The following is a 14,081-nucleotide window of genomic DNA, read 5'->3' as shown; positions in this document are numbered from 1 at the left end:
TAGGAAAGACAGAAAGCAGAATTGTGGGGGGGCCTGGCCAGTTCGCTCATTTAGTTAGAGCACAGCTTTATAACCCGAGTCACAGTTTTGCATCCCTGTACCAGCCAGCCATCAAAAAAAAAAAAAAAAAAAAAAAAAGAAAAGAAAAGAAAAGAAAAGAAAGAAAGAAAGAAAGTAGAATCATGGTTTGCCAGGAGCTGGGGGTAAGGGGATTGGGGAGATATCAGTCAATGGATATAGAGTTTCAGTTTTACAACAAGCAAAGAGTTATGTTGATAGATTGTGGTGATGGTTTCACAACATTATGAATGTACTTGATACCACTGAAGTGTACCCTTAAAAATGATTAAGATGATAACTTTTGTTATATATATTTTTCCACAATTAAAAAAAAAAAAAAAGAAGCTATTAGAGAGTGCCAAAGATAGTCAGGGCCATGCAAAGGTTGCTAAGATACTGCGTGAATAAAGCAAACTTCAAAACATGTATAACATCAAACCATTTTTGCACTTGATCTTAGCCAAAGGCCGAGAAGCGATCACATCAAACCATTTTTGTAAGATGCATGCAAATGCGTATGTGCATGTTAGTCTGTTCATAGAAAAAACAACCTGTTACAATAGTGATTGAGCAGCAGGACAAGGAGTTGGGTTTAGAACAACAGGGAAGCTTTGAGTAAAGGTTTGGAGAAAGACAAGAGTGTTCCAAAGAACTAACTTCCAAAAAGGATTTGAAGGAGCTTAAAATATCAAACCACATACAAAGCACTTCAAGACTCAAAAAAGATTACTTGACACCACTTTGAAAGGGACCGTTATTGAACCAGAAGCCTAGGGTGGGACGGCTTCTGCCATTCAGTTCTAGTTTTATCTCTGAGCTTCCTAGTAGCCAAGATAAAATTGGAAACACTTGTACATCATCACCATAAGATCCCAGGAAGCACAGCAATTTGTCAACAGAAACAAATATTTTATGAGCACTAAGTTCAAGAGATTTTATCATGTGAATTCTCGTATAAAGCTCACCAAAGGGCATAATGGACAATTTCTCCTACTGTGATTTGGCAGGAGATGATCAGTGGTTCCCAAACAGATGGTGCTAATGTTAGGGTGAGTACTACGGGATGGGGGAGGGATGGGGAGAGGATGACAGAAGAGGTTTATACAGCCCATAGCCTCTCTGTAGGGTGCCTTGTGACAGAGTGGTTTGAAGTGAGTTTAGAAATGCAGTAGAGTGCCTGGCTACTCAGAATGTGGCCAGCGTGAGAACCAGCAGCCTCATCCTTATGTGGGAGCTGTTAGAAATGCAGAATCTCAGGGCCGAGCCCTTGGCGCACTCAGGAGAGTGCGGCGCTGGGAGTGCGGCGCTGGGAGTGCAGCAACGCTCCTGCCGCGGGTTCGGATCCTATATAGGACTGGCCGGTGCACTCACTGGCTGAGTGCCGGTCACGAAAAAGACAAAAAAAAAAAAAAAAGAAGAAAAGAAAAGAAAAGAAATGCAGAATCTCAGACCCCATCTCCTGAATCAGAATGTGCATTATTTTTTATATATTTAATGTTTAGATAAAAAATTATTTTCTCAACATACAAATGAAGGAAAACATCACAAATTAAATTTAAAGTCAATTGATAAGGAACAAATTTAACACCCAAAGATTAACATCCTTAATGCATAGAGAACTCTTAAAAATGAATTAGAAAAATCTTAGAAATTTGGTGAAGGACATGAGTAGACAAGTCACACCCCCCAAAGAAACACGTGGCTAATAAATGCATTCTAAGATGTTCTTGTGGGTGGTGGCAGGGAAGTCCACAGCCCCTGCCTCAGGACCCCAGGTGTGCTAGAATGTGCATTTTAACAAGGTCTCCAGGTGACTTATGTGCAGTTCTACTAGAGAAGCACTGGCTTAGTGAACCCTTTTGCTATTGCCACCTCAGCATCCATCCCTCTTCCAATAACATCATCTGGATTTTCCTCTGGGGAACCAGCCTTCTGCACTCAGTGCAGGAAGTGGTGGGGCTAACCCCACCCTTGCTTTCAGGGATCGGCAACTTGGTACATGCTCGGCCATTCAGAGAATCCCACTTACCCTGGCTACAGTGATTTGTTCAGCTATAGGCATGAATGTGATCCTAGTCAAGATGTTTACAGTCTACTCTGGGATTTTTGCTGGAAAAATTAGGGAAAAGGCACTCTCTTTCTATAAGGGTTGTTGAGATGTAGGAACCTGAAACTCTTGGGAACCATCTTGACATCATGAAGAAAGAGGCTGCTTTAGAGGGAAGCTACCACAGAGGACAACAGAGATGATGGATGGAGATTAAGTGATTCCTCAAGACATTTTGAGCACCTGGATCCAGCTATGCCTGAAGCTTATGAACACCAGGATTTTTCTGGTTCATAAGCTAATAAATTCTCAGTTTTGCTTAAGCCAATTTGAGTAGTCTTCACTGATTCTTGCCTATTCCTGGGCCACACTCTGGATTCAATGCACCAGAGGCTCTGGGAACGAGCGCCTGGTATCTACGTTTCTAACAATTCAGCAGGAGATTCTTATGCACACTAAAATGGAGACTCATCAATGTAGTGGAATGAAGGCTGAACCTGGGAGTCAGAATATTCAGGTTTGGATCCCAGCTATGTGACCTTGGGCTAGTCACTTCCCTGCTCTGAGCCTCATTTTCTTTCCTGTATAATAGGAAGCACTTGTTTCTCAGGGTTGGCCTGAGGTCTTGTGCGACGAGGGATGTGAAAAACTTTTAAAAACCTCCACACACAGGTTTCTTGTCTAATGTGGTTCAAAACCATGCTCTGAGAGCAGAAGTAGCCTGCCTGGCCTCACACTAGCTCGGAACTGCTAACTCTTGGCCAAGATACTTCCTCAGGCCACTGCCAACTCCAGGAACCTGAAACCATCTCCCTGCCTCCTCAGCTTCTGCATGCGCTGTGTGGGAGGGAAATGAGAAAGCTCAGCTTGCTTGTCCAGGCTGCTTCCCACGGTCACCATGATGGCTGCAGAGGCCTCACAGATTCCTCCTCCACTCTCAGAGTCAAGTCTAAGGGGGAGTGGCCAGGGCTTGCTGAGTGCCTGAGCATCTGTGGAGTGGGCTGGAGATGGTTTTCTGGGAGCTTCTATGCTCAAGAAGAGGCCTGCAAGGGCTGGAGGTGTGAAGCCCTGGATTCTGGTTCCAACCCTGCCACAAGCACATTGTGTGTCTTTAGGCAAGTCTCAACTTCTCTCTGGGCTTCAGTTTCTACAATTGTGAAGTGAGATATTGGATGAGACGTCTGTGAAAGAAACAGTGGTAGTTCTTTCGTGCATAGCATCTGCTCCCTCTTCTTCTGACAAGACATTTCCTTGGTGAACGACCTCTCCTTCATTCTTGACGCATGGATTAGGGTAGAGTTGACTCCAACCCCTCACTGTAGGGGGTGGGTCTGTGACCAAATCTGGCCAATCAGAGTTGCAGTAACAGAAGCAGAGATGGGCATGTGACTCAGTCCTGGCCAATGAGAGTCAGCTGTTGGCCTTTGGCTGGAAGAGAGGCTCACAGCAGCAAGACAAAGCCAAGACATACAGATCCCCAAGCCTGGATCCAGCCCTGCCTGAAGCTGACATTTCAAGGACTTTCCAATAACCTTCCTCTTCTGCTTGAGCCAGTTTGAGTTGGATTTCTGGCCCCCTTAAACATCGAAGAGTCCTGCCCGGTGCAGAGGAAATTCTTACAAAGCATTGCAATTCACACTGAAGTATAAATGGCTGATGGCAAAGACTTCCCTGATAGGTTTTGATAGAAGAAAAGTTAAGACGGTACTAGATCCATTAGAGTAGATGAAGATGGGTGGAATATGGACCCTATTAAGCTGATGGCACTGAAGCCATGTCTTAAAAATGCCTGGCACATAATAGGCCTTCTGCATGCATTTGTGGAGTTAATGTATGGTGTTCTGCCCTCTACAGGCCTCACCATAGGTGGCTGAAGTTAGCAGACCAGAATTATGAACCCATTTTTCAGATAGGGGAATGGAGGTGCATAGAAGAGAGGGTCCCCCGACTGGCCAGTGGCAGGTAGAACTAGCACCCAGCTCTCCTGCCTCTCAGCATCCACCGGGGTCAGCCTGAGATACTGCAGGTGATGAACCAGAAGGGAAATGAGGAACCCAAACAGGAAGCTCAGGAAGGCAGACTGCCAGGGGCCCTGGGCTCAAGACTGTCCAGTTAATTTAGAGGAACTTTCCTTTCTCGGAACTGCTCAGCCATGGGGGAAGAAATGTCTTCCCCCAACAGGGGCTAATTCCCTGAGCAGTTTTGGAGGATACAGAGCCCTGCAGCTCCCTCTCCTTGGGTTCCCTGACTGTTTTCTGAATGAACCATCACTATCCTCAAGTGACTATTGTCCCTAATGGACATTAGGGGTCACCCCGACTCCTCACCTCTTCCCTTTCCTCAGCTCCTTTCTGATAGAGCTCAAAACTTTGATTTTGCAAACAGAAAAGGACTTGGGAGATGAACATTGTCATTACAAAGCAGGAATAAGAGCCCCAGAGAGGGTGAGTGTTGTGCTCTGGCCCACACAGTGGCAAGTGATAGAACAGCACACTGAAGAGGAACTTTTGGTCATTTGCCTGGCTCGGCTAGAGGGTTGGCTCTGAGATGCACGTATTCCAACTACTTGTTCAAATTACGTATTAAATTCTTAGCATGCTCAATGCCACCCTTGTCACTTGGTCAGTTCCAGAATTCCAGGGCAACAGTGAGCCTCCTTGGGCTAATTTGATCTCTAAGGTAGGCAGGGGGAAGAGCAGTTTGGAAAATATAGGATGAGATTTGAAATCAGATAGGGCTGGGTTTGAATCCTGGTTCTGCCTCTTACAAATAAGCAAGCCTTTTAAAATGTAAGTCAGGTCACATCCCTCCTTTGCCCCCAACCTCCTAGGGCTCCTATCTCACTTGTAGTAAAAGCCCAAGTCCCCTCTTTGGTGAGTAAGACCTCCATGACCTGATCTCCCCTCAGCCTCGTAGACCTGTCTCCTTCCAATCCTCCCTTTATCGTTCCACTCCAGCCATACCGCCCCCCATGCTACTCTTCAACTCACCAACCACGCTTCCACCTCAGGGCCATTGTATGTGCTGCTTTCTGGAACGGTCTTCACCCAGAAAGCCTCCTTCACCTCAAGATCTCACCTTCACAGAGAGTCCTGCCCTTATCATCCTGCCCCCAGCTCCCATCACCCTCTACCCTGTTCCCAGCTACATTCTTCATGGCTCTAAGTGCCTCTTAATGTGGTGGCCATGAGGCTGCACCTCTCAGATCTCCAGCTGCAGAGTGTAATTGGTCAATGGCCCCAGCTTTGAAGTCCATCACCATTCCCATGGCTGCTCCCAGCCAATGACTGAGCGTGGCAGGGCTACTGAGGCAGGCCCTTGTCTGGGAGACCTCCAACAGGAGATTTTGGCTGAGGGCTCCTCAACAGCCTGGCCAGGCTTTCCTTAGAACTGCATTTCTGCCTTCACTTCCTTCCTTCCCTCCTTCCTTTTCTTCTTCATTAAGGATCAGACATGCCTTGTTATCTGATGGCTCTCCTGGCTGCTCCCGGTTTCTCCCCATGTTCTCTCACAGATATTTCCTCTAATAAATTTCTTGCACAAGTAATCCTACCAGAGTCTCCTTCTCAAAGGACCTGAACACCCCTATATTACCTTCTGATCTGTTTACTCTGTCTCCCCACTAGAATGTAAGACATACGAGGGTAAGGACTTTGTTTGTTCACTGCTGTGTCCCCAGTGTGAAAAACTAGGACACAGTATGTGCTCAATAAATTCTTGTGGAGTAATTAAATGAAGTCCCATTTAACTTCCTGGATGCCCCAGATTTCCCATCTATACAATAATTATGAATGTGTGTTTAAACTGAGAAGGGCTGTCCAAGTTTGCTTATTTCTGCTTGGAGAGGAACAAAGTCTTTCCTTGGCTGGGGCTGGAGGTGTCCTTCAGACAGGACATGGTGGCCAGTTAGTCCCAGGGGCAACTCTTCACTCTAACCTGCCATGATGTCCCAAGGTCAGCTGCCCCCAGACCTGTCCTCCACAAGTGGAATTCTTAAAGCCACAATAACACATGCTCTGACCCTTTTATGGTTGTTTATATATATATATATATATATATAGAGAGAGAGAGAGAGAGAGAGAGAGAGAGAGAGAGAGAGAGAGAGAGAGTTGACAGAGCTCCAGGGCTCGGTTTATTTTTTGGAGGGTGTTTTGTCTTTATAAATTACCTTTAATCACCTAGTAAAATATTACTACATCCTTCTTGTTAAAGATTAAAACATTGTAGATAAATCTAAGGTACCTTTGGATTGCTCCTTTCACAAGCCTTCCATGGTGATCCCCCCATCCCCCAAGATAACCTCTGCCAACATTTGGCCTCTGCCTCTGTATTTACATACATACATGTATATTGAAGTGGATGCCCTGACCCTGTCACTCTGCCCTTTACCATTTGGGGATATTCTGGCTGGACTTCCAAATGCCAGCACCTGCATCTCTTTGCCTGAGAGATTTCTCTGTGGCTATCAGTTCCTGCTCTGCCCATGAGCTTGGCAAGCTGGAGGTGCTAGAGAATTATCATGCCCCCAGGAGCAGCCTTCAGCCAATGACTGACAGGAGCAGGTGGACAAATACCCCAGCTCCCTCACCTCTTGAGACCATTCCACACTGGCTCCCCAGAGCTCCCCAGTGGGGCTGAGCTCCAGGTGCCCACAGTGGTGACTTGATAGCACACCTTTATTGGCTGCCTTTCCTTCTCTGTCTCACTTCCCACTCCCCTGCCAGGAAAATCAGCTCCCAAATAAACTACTTGCATTTGAAACCTTCCCTAGGGTCTGCTTCTGGGGAAACTCAAACTTGCACATATATACCCACAGAAATTATGGAGTATTGTTGTATGTGTGTGTGTGTGTTTAAACATAGAGAGAACTGTACTGCAGGAATCAGGAGGTAGTATCCTTCTCCCTCCTATTTTTCAGACGAGGAAACTGAGACTCAGAGAGTAAAGGCTTTTGCCCAATGCATCACAACTGTATGAGATGGAGTTGATATGCAAACTCAGTTTGTCTACTGTGCTGTCTACTGTTCTGGCAGAGATGAGGGTGGCACTCCTGTTCTCTTGGCTGCACCTCTGTATCCTTGGCCAAAGGACTTCTGGGTGTGTTGGGAGTTCAGGCGGGTGACTTTCAGGGAGAATCAGGAATGCAAGTCCCAGGGGAGCACCATCCTGAGGATGCAGCACCCTGCAGTGGGTGCAGCATGTGTGGCCACAGCCGCTGGTCAAGAACAAGGGCACCTTTTACGTTCTTCTGCATTATCCCCCATACCTCTGAAAGCACACTCAAACTCCCAACCCTGGGGTGGAGGAAACTGGAGAAATGGGGTAGGGACCAAAGTACTATGGGGAGTTGTTTAGAAAGATGGGGGCTAAGGGAGATTGTACCACTAACTTGCTGTGTGACTATGACTGTGGGAAAGTTACCTACCCTCTCCAAGCTTCACATTTCTTTTCTGTAAAAAAAGAGAAGCCTTGTCATGATTGGAGGGCAGGGCTTGAACACTCAAATGGCCATAAAGACATGCACATGAGGAAAGTGGACCAGGCATGGGTGATGCAAACTGGCCAGCTTGGGTGCCATCCACAGGGCAGCCCTATTCAGCTCCTCCAACGTTGCCATGAGGCAACAGCAGAGGAGCACGGGAGACCCTGTTTCTAGTCCCAGGGCTGCCATGTCTTCCAATTTCTCAGGAGAAAACTGAAATCCAGATTTATGTGAGCTCTTCTGACTTTAACAGCAATTAATGAGAAAGAATCATTGTGTGTATGTTGGGGGGGTGGCAAATGAAATACAACTGTGGGCTGAAATGTCTCAGGCAGGGGAAGGGAAAGTTTGTTAAACATTCATTCCATTCATTCCTTAAATATTTTTGGAGGCCCTATTATGTGCCAGGTGCCAGGTGTTTTGGACCCCCAGAGAGCAGCCTGGTTGGGATAAGATGAAGATTCATGTTTCCCACACCCACTTGCATGAAAATAATAATAGTAACAATAATACAGAAAATAGCAAGTGTTGGAGAGGATGTGGAGAAAATTGGAACCCTTGTACAATGCTGATGGGAATACAAAAGGGTGGAAAATAGTTTAGCAACCTGAAAAAGTTAAGCATAGAATTACTATATGAACCAGAAATCCTACTCCTAGGTATATGTCCAAGAGAATTGAAAACATGTACTCAAAGACATGTATGTACATGTGCGTTCATAGCAGCTCTATTCACAACAGCCAAAGGTGGAAACAATTCAAATATCCATCTATGAATGAATGGGTAAACAAATTGTGGTATATACATATAACGGAATATTATTCAGCCATAAAAAGAATGAAGTACTAACATATGCTACCCTGTGGATGAGCCTTGGAAACATTATATGAAGTGAAAGAAGCCAGATAGAAAAAAATCACGTGTATGATTCCATTTATATGAAATATCCAGAATAAATTAATCCATGGAGACAAAAAGCAGATTGGTGGTTGCCAGAGACTGGGGGGAAGGGAAAATGGGAATAACTGCTTAATTGGTACAAGGTTTCCTTTTGGGGGTTTTGGAACTATAGACAGGTGGTGGTTGTACAATAGTGAATGTACTAAAAGCCACTGAATTGTTCACTTTGAAGTGTTTAATCTTATAAAATTATGTGAATTTCACCTCAATTGAAAATATTTTTTAAAACTGCAAACTACATAAGACTGCTTTGCTAGAAAAGTTAAATGAATTATAGTGCTGCCAAACAGTGGAATATTACGCAGCCATTAAAATGTCAAGGATGTTTTAATGACATGGACAAATGCTTACAATGCAATGCTGAGCAAATAGTAGGGTAAAAATTGTATATGCAGCATTATACTAATTAAGTTAAATGAAAGGTACATAGGAAAGTCTATGTAAAATATATTAAAAAGTCTGTAATTTTTAAAAAAGATCATGCTTACATTTTCTGAGCACCTAAGTGCCAGGCACAGTGATCAGGGCAGATGAAGCTCCCTGTCTTCCTGCAGTGAGAACATGAGACTGGAGAGAATAGCCACAGGTCTAAAGAGAGCTGGGAGGTTGGGAGAGCTGGATTCTTCTCTTTTCTCTGCCCTAGACTCCCTTCCAGGCCTCAGGACTCCCCTCACACAGAGGCCCCTTGGGAGCCATCCAGCCTCTTGGCGTTTTCCTCAAGAAACACATGCACATGTGCCCAAGGTCACACATCCAGGATGGACCCGGTAATACTGTTCATTGTAGTAAGTACCTGGGAACAACCTGAATGTCCATCAACAGGGGAATGTGACATAATGTAGGAGGGTCGTCTGCTGGGATACTCCACGGCCGGTAGAAGGAATGAATTAGGCCTCTATTTCTCATCCTGGATAGATCCTGACAACTTAATGATAAGAAGGGGGTGAGGGGGGTGGGGAAGGAAATTGCAGAAGAGTCTCACACTTAGATGGCATTTATGTCACTCTTTAAGACACAGAAAACACTTCTACATATTGTTTATGCATACATATATAAGCAATAAGTTTATAAAGGCACAGGCTGGAAGGACTGTAATTTATGACAGTGGTTGCCTTTGGGGAAGTGGAGAAACAGGACAGAGAGGGATACAAGGTGGGAGGCTTCAATTTTATCTGTTCTAGTAAATTTATTTTTAAAAAATCCGAAGCAAACATGACAAAATGCTAACATTTGTTATTTCTGGGTGGTGGATTCCTGGGATAGTTAGTATATTTTTTTCTACACTTTTCGGTATTTTAACCTCTTCCCCCCACCCAAAAAAAGGGAGAGTGAAGAGAAACTATGGGATAAGGTAACTGTCATCTATTGAGGCCTTTCTCTGTGCCAGCCATAGGTTGCACCAGTGGTTTTCAAAGTGTGGTCCCTGGACCAGCAGCACGGCATCACCTGGGAGTGCAAATTCAACGGGGTCCTGTACCAGACCTTCTGAATCAGAAATTCTGGGGTTAGGGCCCAGCAATCTGTGTTTTAACAAGCCTTCCAGGTGATGCTAAAACTTGAGAGCCACTGGGCTAGGCTGTAACGGATAGGACAGCAGTTGATATACATGAAATATGTATACCTGTCAGAATTTCTTTCAGGACTTAATTTAATCTTCAGAACGACACTGTGAGGGAGATACTATTATCCCCTTCCTGTAGTTGTGGAAAGGGATGCACTGAAAGGCCAAATCCCCTGCCCAAGTTCCAACAGCCAGGCAGTTTGCCCCAGAAGCTCCCTTCCTTAGCCACGATGCTGACTGTCTCTCACAGGAGCGCATCACCTCTCACATTCTAGCTCACTGCAGGCTTGGAAGAAAGACTTAATAGCTCCATTTTACGGAAAAGAAAACAGGAATTTCCAGAGGGAGAGTAACTCGCCCAGGGCCTCACAAGGAAGAAAGTAACAGGGACAGGCATCCTGTGGTCTCTGTCCAGGAGGTTTGGGGGTTTGACCTAGACCCGCTGGGGTCGGGTCCCAGCAAGGGAGGAGGAGGGACCGTGACGAGCGGACCCAGCTGCAGCCTGGCCTGGGTGTGGCTCTCACGTCACGCCTCCCCCCAGTTGCCCCCTTCTCCACGCCGTCGGCTGCCAACCTGGCGTGACCCGTCACCCCACCACCACCATCACCACCGGGAACCGTAAGGGCCTTCCCCTCCTGGGCTCCGTGTAGCCCCATCTCTTCCTTCTCGTTTTGTTTTTTGTTTTTTTCCATCAAAAGGGGAACCTGGACGGGCCAGAGACGCGGCTGCTTGCGTCGAGCTTCCTCTCCCTCGGGCTTTCCCAGGTTCTCTGGCCGGCAGCGCCGCCCCTCACCTGCGCACCGTCCACTCGCAGCCGACCCCCGCCCCACCGCCACTCCACTTCTCCCCCGGAGTTGCCCCCCGGCCGCGCCCCCAGCCAGCCCTGCCCGGAGCCCTGGGCTCCCTCCGCCGCCCCAGGACCCCTCACGGGCCGGGTGTCCCCCGGTGCCCTGTCCGCGGCACTCACCTGGGCTCCCGCTCCTCGTCTCGCGGGCAGCCTGGATCCTCGCAGCTCGAGCGCGCCCCCAGCTCCGCAGCCCCCGGGGTCCCGGGTCGTCCGTGCCCAGAGGAAGAACGACTGACTTTCGAGAATTAGAGGCTGGGGCGGCACTCCGAGGGGCTTCGATGCCGCGGGTCTTCGTGGGCCCCTCTCGAGCTGAGCCGTCCGGGTCCCCGCCCACTCGCCTCTGAGCCTTGGCCGTGCGTCCGCGCTGGAAGCCGGGACGAGGTGGCTCCCGCAGGCCATCTGGACGCCTTAGCCGCGCCCCGAGCGATGCTAACCCCGCCCCGAAGACTCTAACCCCACCCCAGGGGTCACAACAGGCTCCCCAAGGGTCATAACCTCTGCCCCTCTTCCCAGGATCCTAACCCCGCCGCGAAAGAATTTTTTTTTTTTTTTTTTACCATCGCCCACCCGAGGCTTCTAACCCTGCCCCCAGGGATCCTAACCCCGTCCCTGAGGGATAATAACCCTGCTTCCAAGGACTGTAACCAGTCACCAAAAATCCTAACCCCCACACCCGCTCCCCCCAATATCGTATTCTAAACCCCGCCAGCCGGGGATTCTAACCCGGTGGTCTAAGAACCCCAACACCTCCTCCAAGATCCTAACCCTGCCCCCAAAGGATCTTTCATCCCACATCTGAGGGATTTCTAACCTAATCCTGCCCCCCAGGATTCTAATAGGGCCAATGGAAGGACGCTAACATTCCCTTCAGGGGATTCTAACCCTGCCCTCAAGACTTACAGCCCTAATCCCAGGGATTCTAACACTGCTCCTGGTGATCCAAGGGTTTGGTCCTCCGGGTTCTAATCCCGCCCATCCGAAGAGTCCAACCCCGCCTTCCAGGGATTCTAACGCCACCTGTCAAAGGACTCGAACCCTCTCTTCAAAGATTTCAACCCCTCCCCCCGAAGGGTCTCTGTCACAGGATTCTGACCCCCACCCCGACTCCAAGCATTCTGATCGTTCCTCCACCCCCCACCCCCTTCCAGTCCCTCCCTTCTGGCCCCGGCCCCTCCCCTACGCCGCGTCCCAAGCCTTCCCCGCCCTCCTGCCATCGGTCGTTTCCCCTTCACAGGCGCCGCGCTATTTAAACGCCGTGCAAAGAAGTTCCCCGCCCGCAGGAGCCTCCTGGCTCTCTCGGGGCCCGCTTCCCGGCAGCTCAGAGTTGAGGGGGGCGAGAAATAGGGCTGGAGGGCGACTGAGGCCCCAGATGGACGGCGCTGGGATCGTGCCCAGCGACAGGCAAGGGCAGAACACGTCGCTCCGGGAAAAGACAAGGACTGTCACCCTAAATGCTGCAGAACACACCTCCAAAATGTACAGGAATCCTACTGCGTTTCTTTATTCCCTTGTTACCCGTCAGTCCTGGCCATCATCATCTCTCATCCATCCATTCATTCATTCATTCATTCATTCATTCAGCAATACTGTGCTGGGCACTGTTCTGGGGTGGGGGTGTGCAGGGCAGGGCTTCTCAAACTCGCCACTGTTGACATTTGGGCCACATAATTCTCTACTATGGTGGATTGTTCCTGTGCATGGTAGCATGTTTTACAGCATTCCTGGGCTCTACACACTAGACGCCAGTAGCAACTACCCTCCCCAGTTGTGACAATCAAATATCTCCAGACACAGCCAAATGTCCCCTGGGGGTGGGGGGTGGGGGAGAAGAACCATGAATGGGAAAGGCAATGACCTTACTCTTCTGTCTTTAGTATAGAGCTTAAATATATGTATACACTTTCATGAAAATAGATAGTTTTGAGTGTGTGTTTAATTTACTTGAATGGTACTTATTCAATTTTGTTCTCTTTTTTCATTCCACCACTGTTGTTAATATCTAGCCATGTTGCCAAAAGTAACAGCCGCGTAGCCACTGTTTACATCCTTCACATTTCATCTATCCATTCTCCTAGTCACGGACAGCTAGATTGCACACTTTTGCACTACTGTAACAATGCCGCAATGGACCCCCTCATGCATATCACTTTATGAACCTGCGTGAGAATTTTATAAAGACTTGCTTTACCAGGAACGACAGGTGCTTGCACAATGGCCGTTGCCCTGCTCTCCCACCGTTTCATCATATCTTCATCATCCACTGATCTTAATTTGAGTTCTCCAGAAGCAGATCCTGGACACAGATTCAAGTGAAAGTACACTAGATTATGTAGGATATGCAGAAAACACTGGTAGGGGAGTGGGTGAATGAGACAGGAAAGGGAAAGATGCCAATTAAAGGAGCATTAGCAATAAGTTAACATTGTGGACAACTGGAGTTCAGTCCTGCTGCGAACTCTGGAGACAGTGTACCATGCCTACTTCAGAGTTATCCTGCCTGAGCGATGGGCGAGCTGGGGCATTGACACAGCAACTCCTGTCAGACGTTGGATGAGGGTTACTCCCGGGGTATTTCTTCTCCAGCACTTCTGCCTGCCCCCCACATGCTCCAGTCCCCAGAGAGCTTCCAGGAAGAGAAATGCAAGTCCTGGAAAAGGCCCAGCCCAGCATCAGCTACATCTCCTTCCAAAAGTTTGTCATTCTCATAGCAAAGGACCATACAGAGCTGAAACGTTCTCCTGTTAATGAACAATTTCCCATTTCTTTTTCTTTTTTGCTATTAAGGGAATGCTGCAATAAAAATCCTTGTACATGTTCACAAAACTCCTACAAACGTTATTGTAGCATAATTCTATAAATAAAATGCATCGTTATAAATATTCAGCTAAGTTTTGTATAACCACCCAATCAAGAGACAGAACATTTCTATCACCCCCAAAGTTCCCTTATGCTCTATTGCAGTCAATCCCTCCCACCCTTAGGTGGCCGTCTATGACTTTTTGTTGTTATCGATTAGCTTTGCCTTTTCTAGAACTTCACATAAATACAGTCACATAGTATGTTTGTCTTCTTTTACGCACATATTGCTTTTGAGACTTTCCACGTTGTATGTTCCATAGTTTGT

General features: G+C 47.5%; 1 protein-coding gene across 2 annotated transcripts in view; it reads right to left on the bottom strand.

The window, feature by feature from the left end:
- The window catches only part of HCK (HCK proto-oncogene, Src family tyrosine kinase), a 37,897-nt gene extending 26,764 nt beyond the window's left edge, over nt 1-11,133 (bottom strand). For both annotated transcript variants that reach the window (XM_063094836.1, XM_063094839.1), the window contains exon 1: nt 11,078-11,133. The gene's annotated coding sequence lies outside the window, so the exon portion shown is untranslated. The remainder of the gene's footprint in view (nt 1-11,077) is intronic.
- Nucleotides 11,134-14,081: the final 2,948 nt, after the last annotated feature.

Source organism: Cynocephalus volans, chromosome 1 (genome assembly GCF_027409185.1).
Source record: "Cynocephalus volans isolate mCynVol1 chromosome 1, mCynVol1.pri, whole genome shotgun sequence".
NCBI lineage: Eukaryota > Metazoa > Chordata > Mammalia > Dermoptera > Cynocephalidae > Cynocephalus > Cynocephalus volans.
This window is presented reverse-complemented; position numbering and strand designations above follow the sequence as displayed.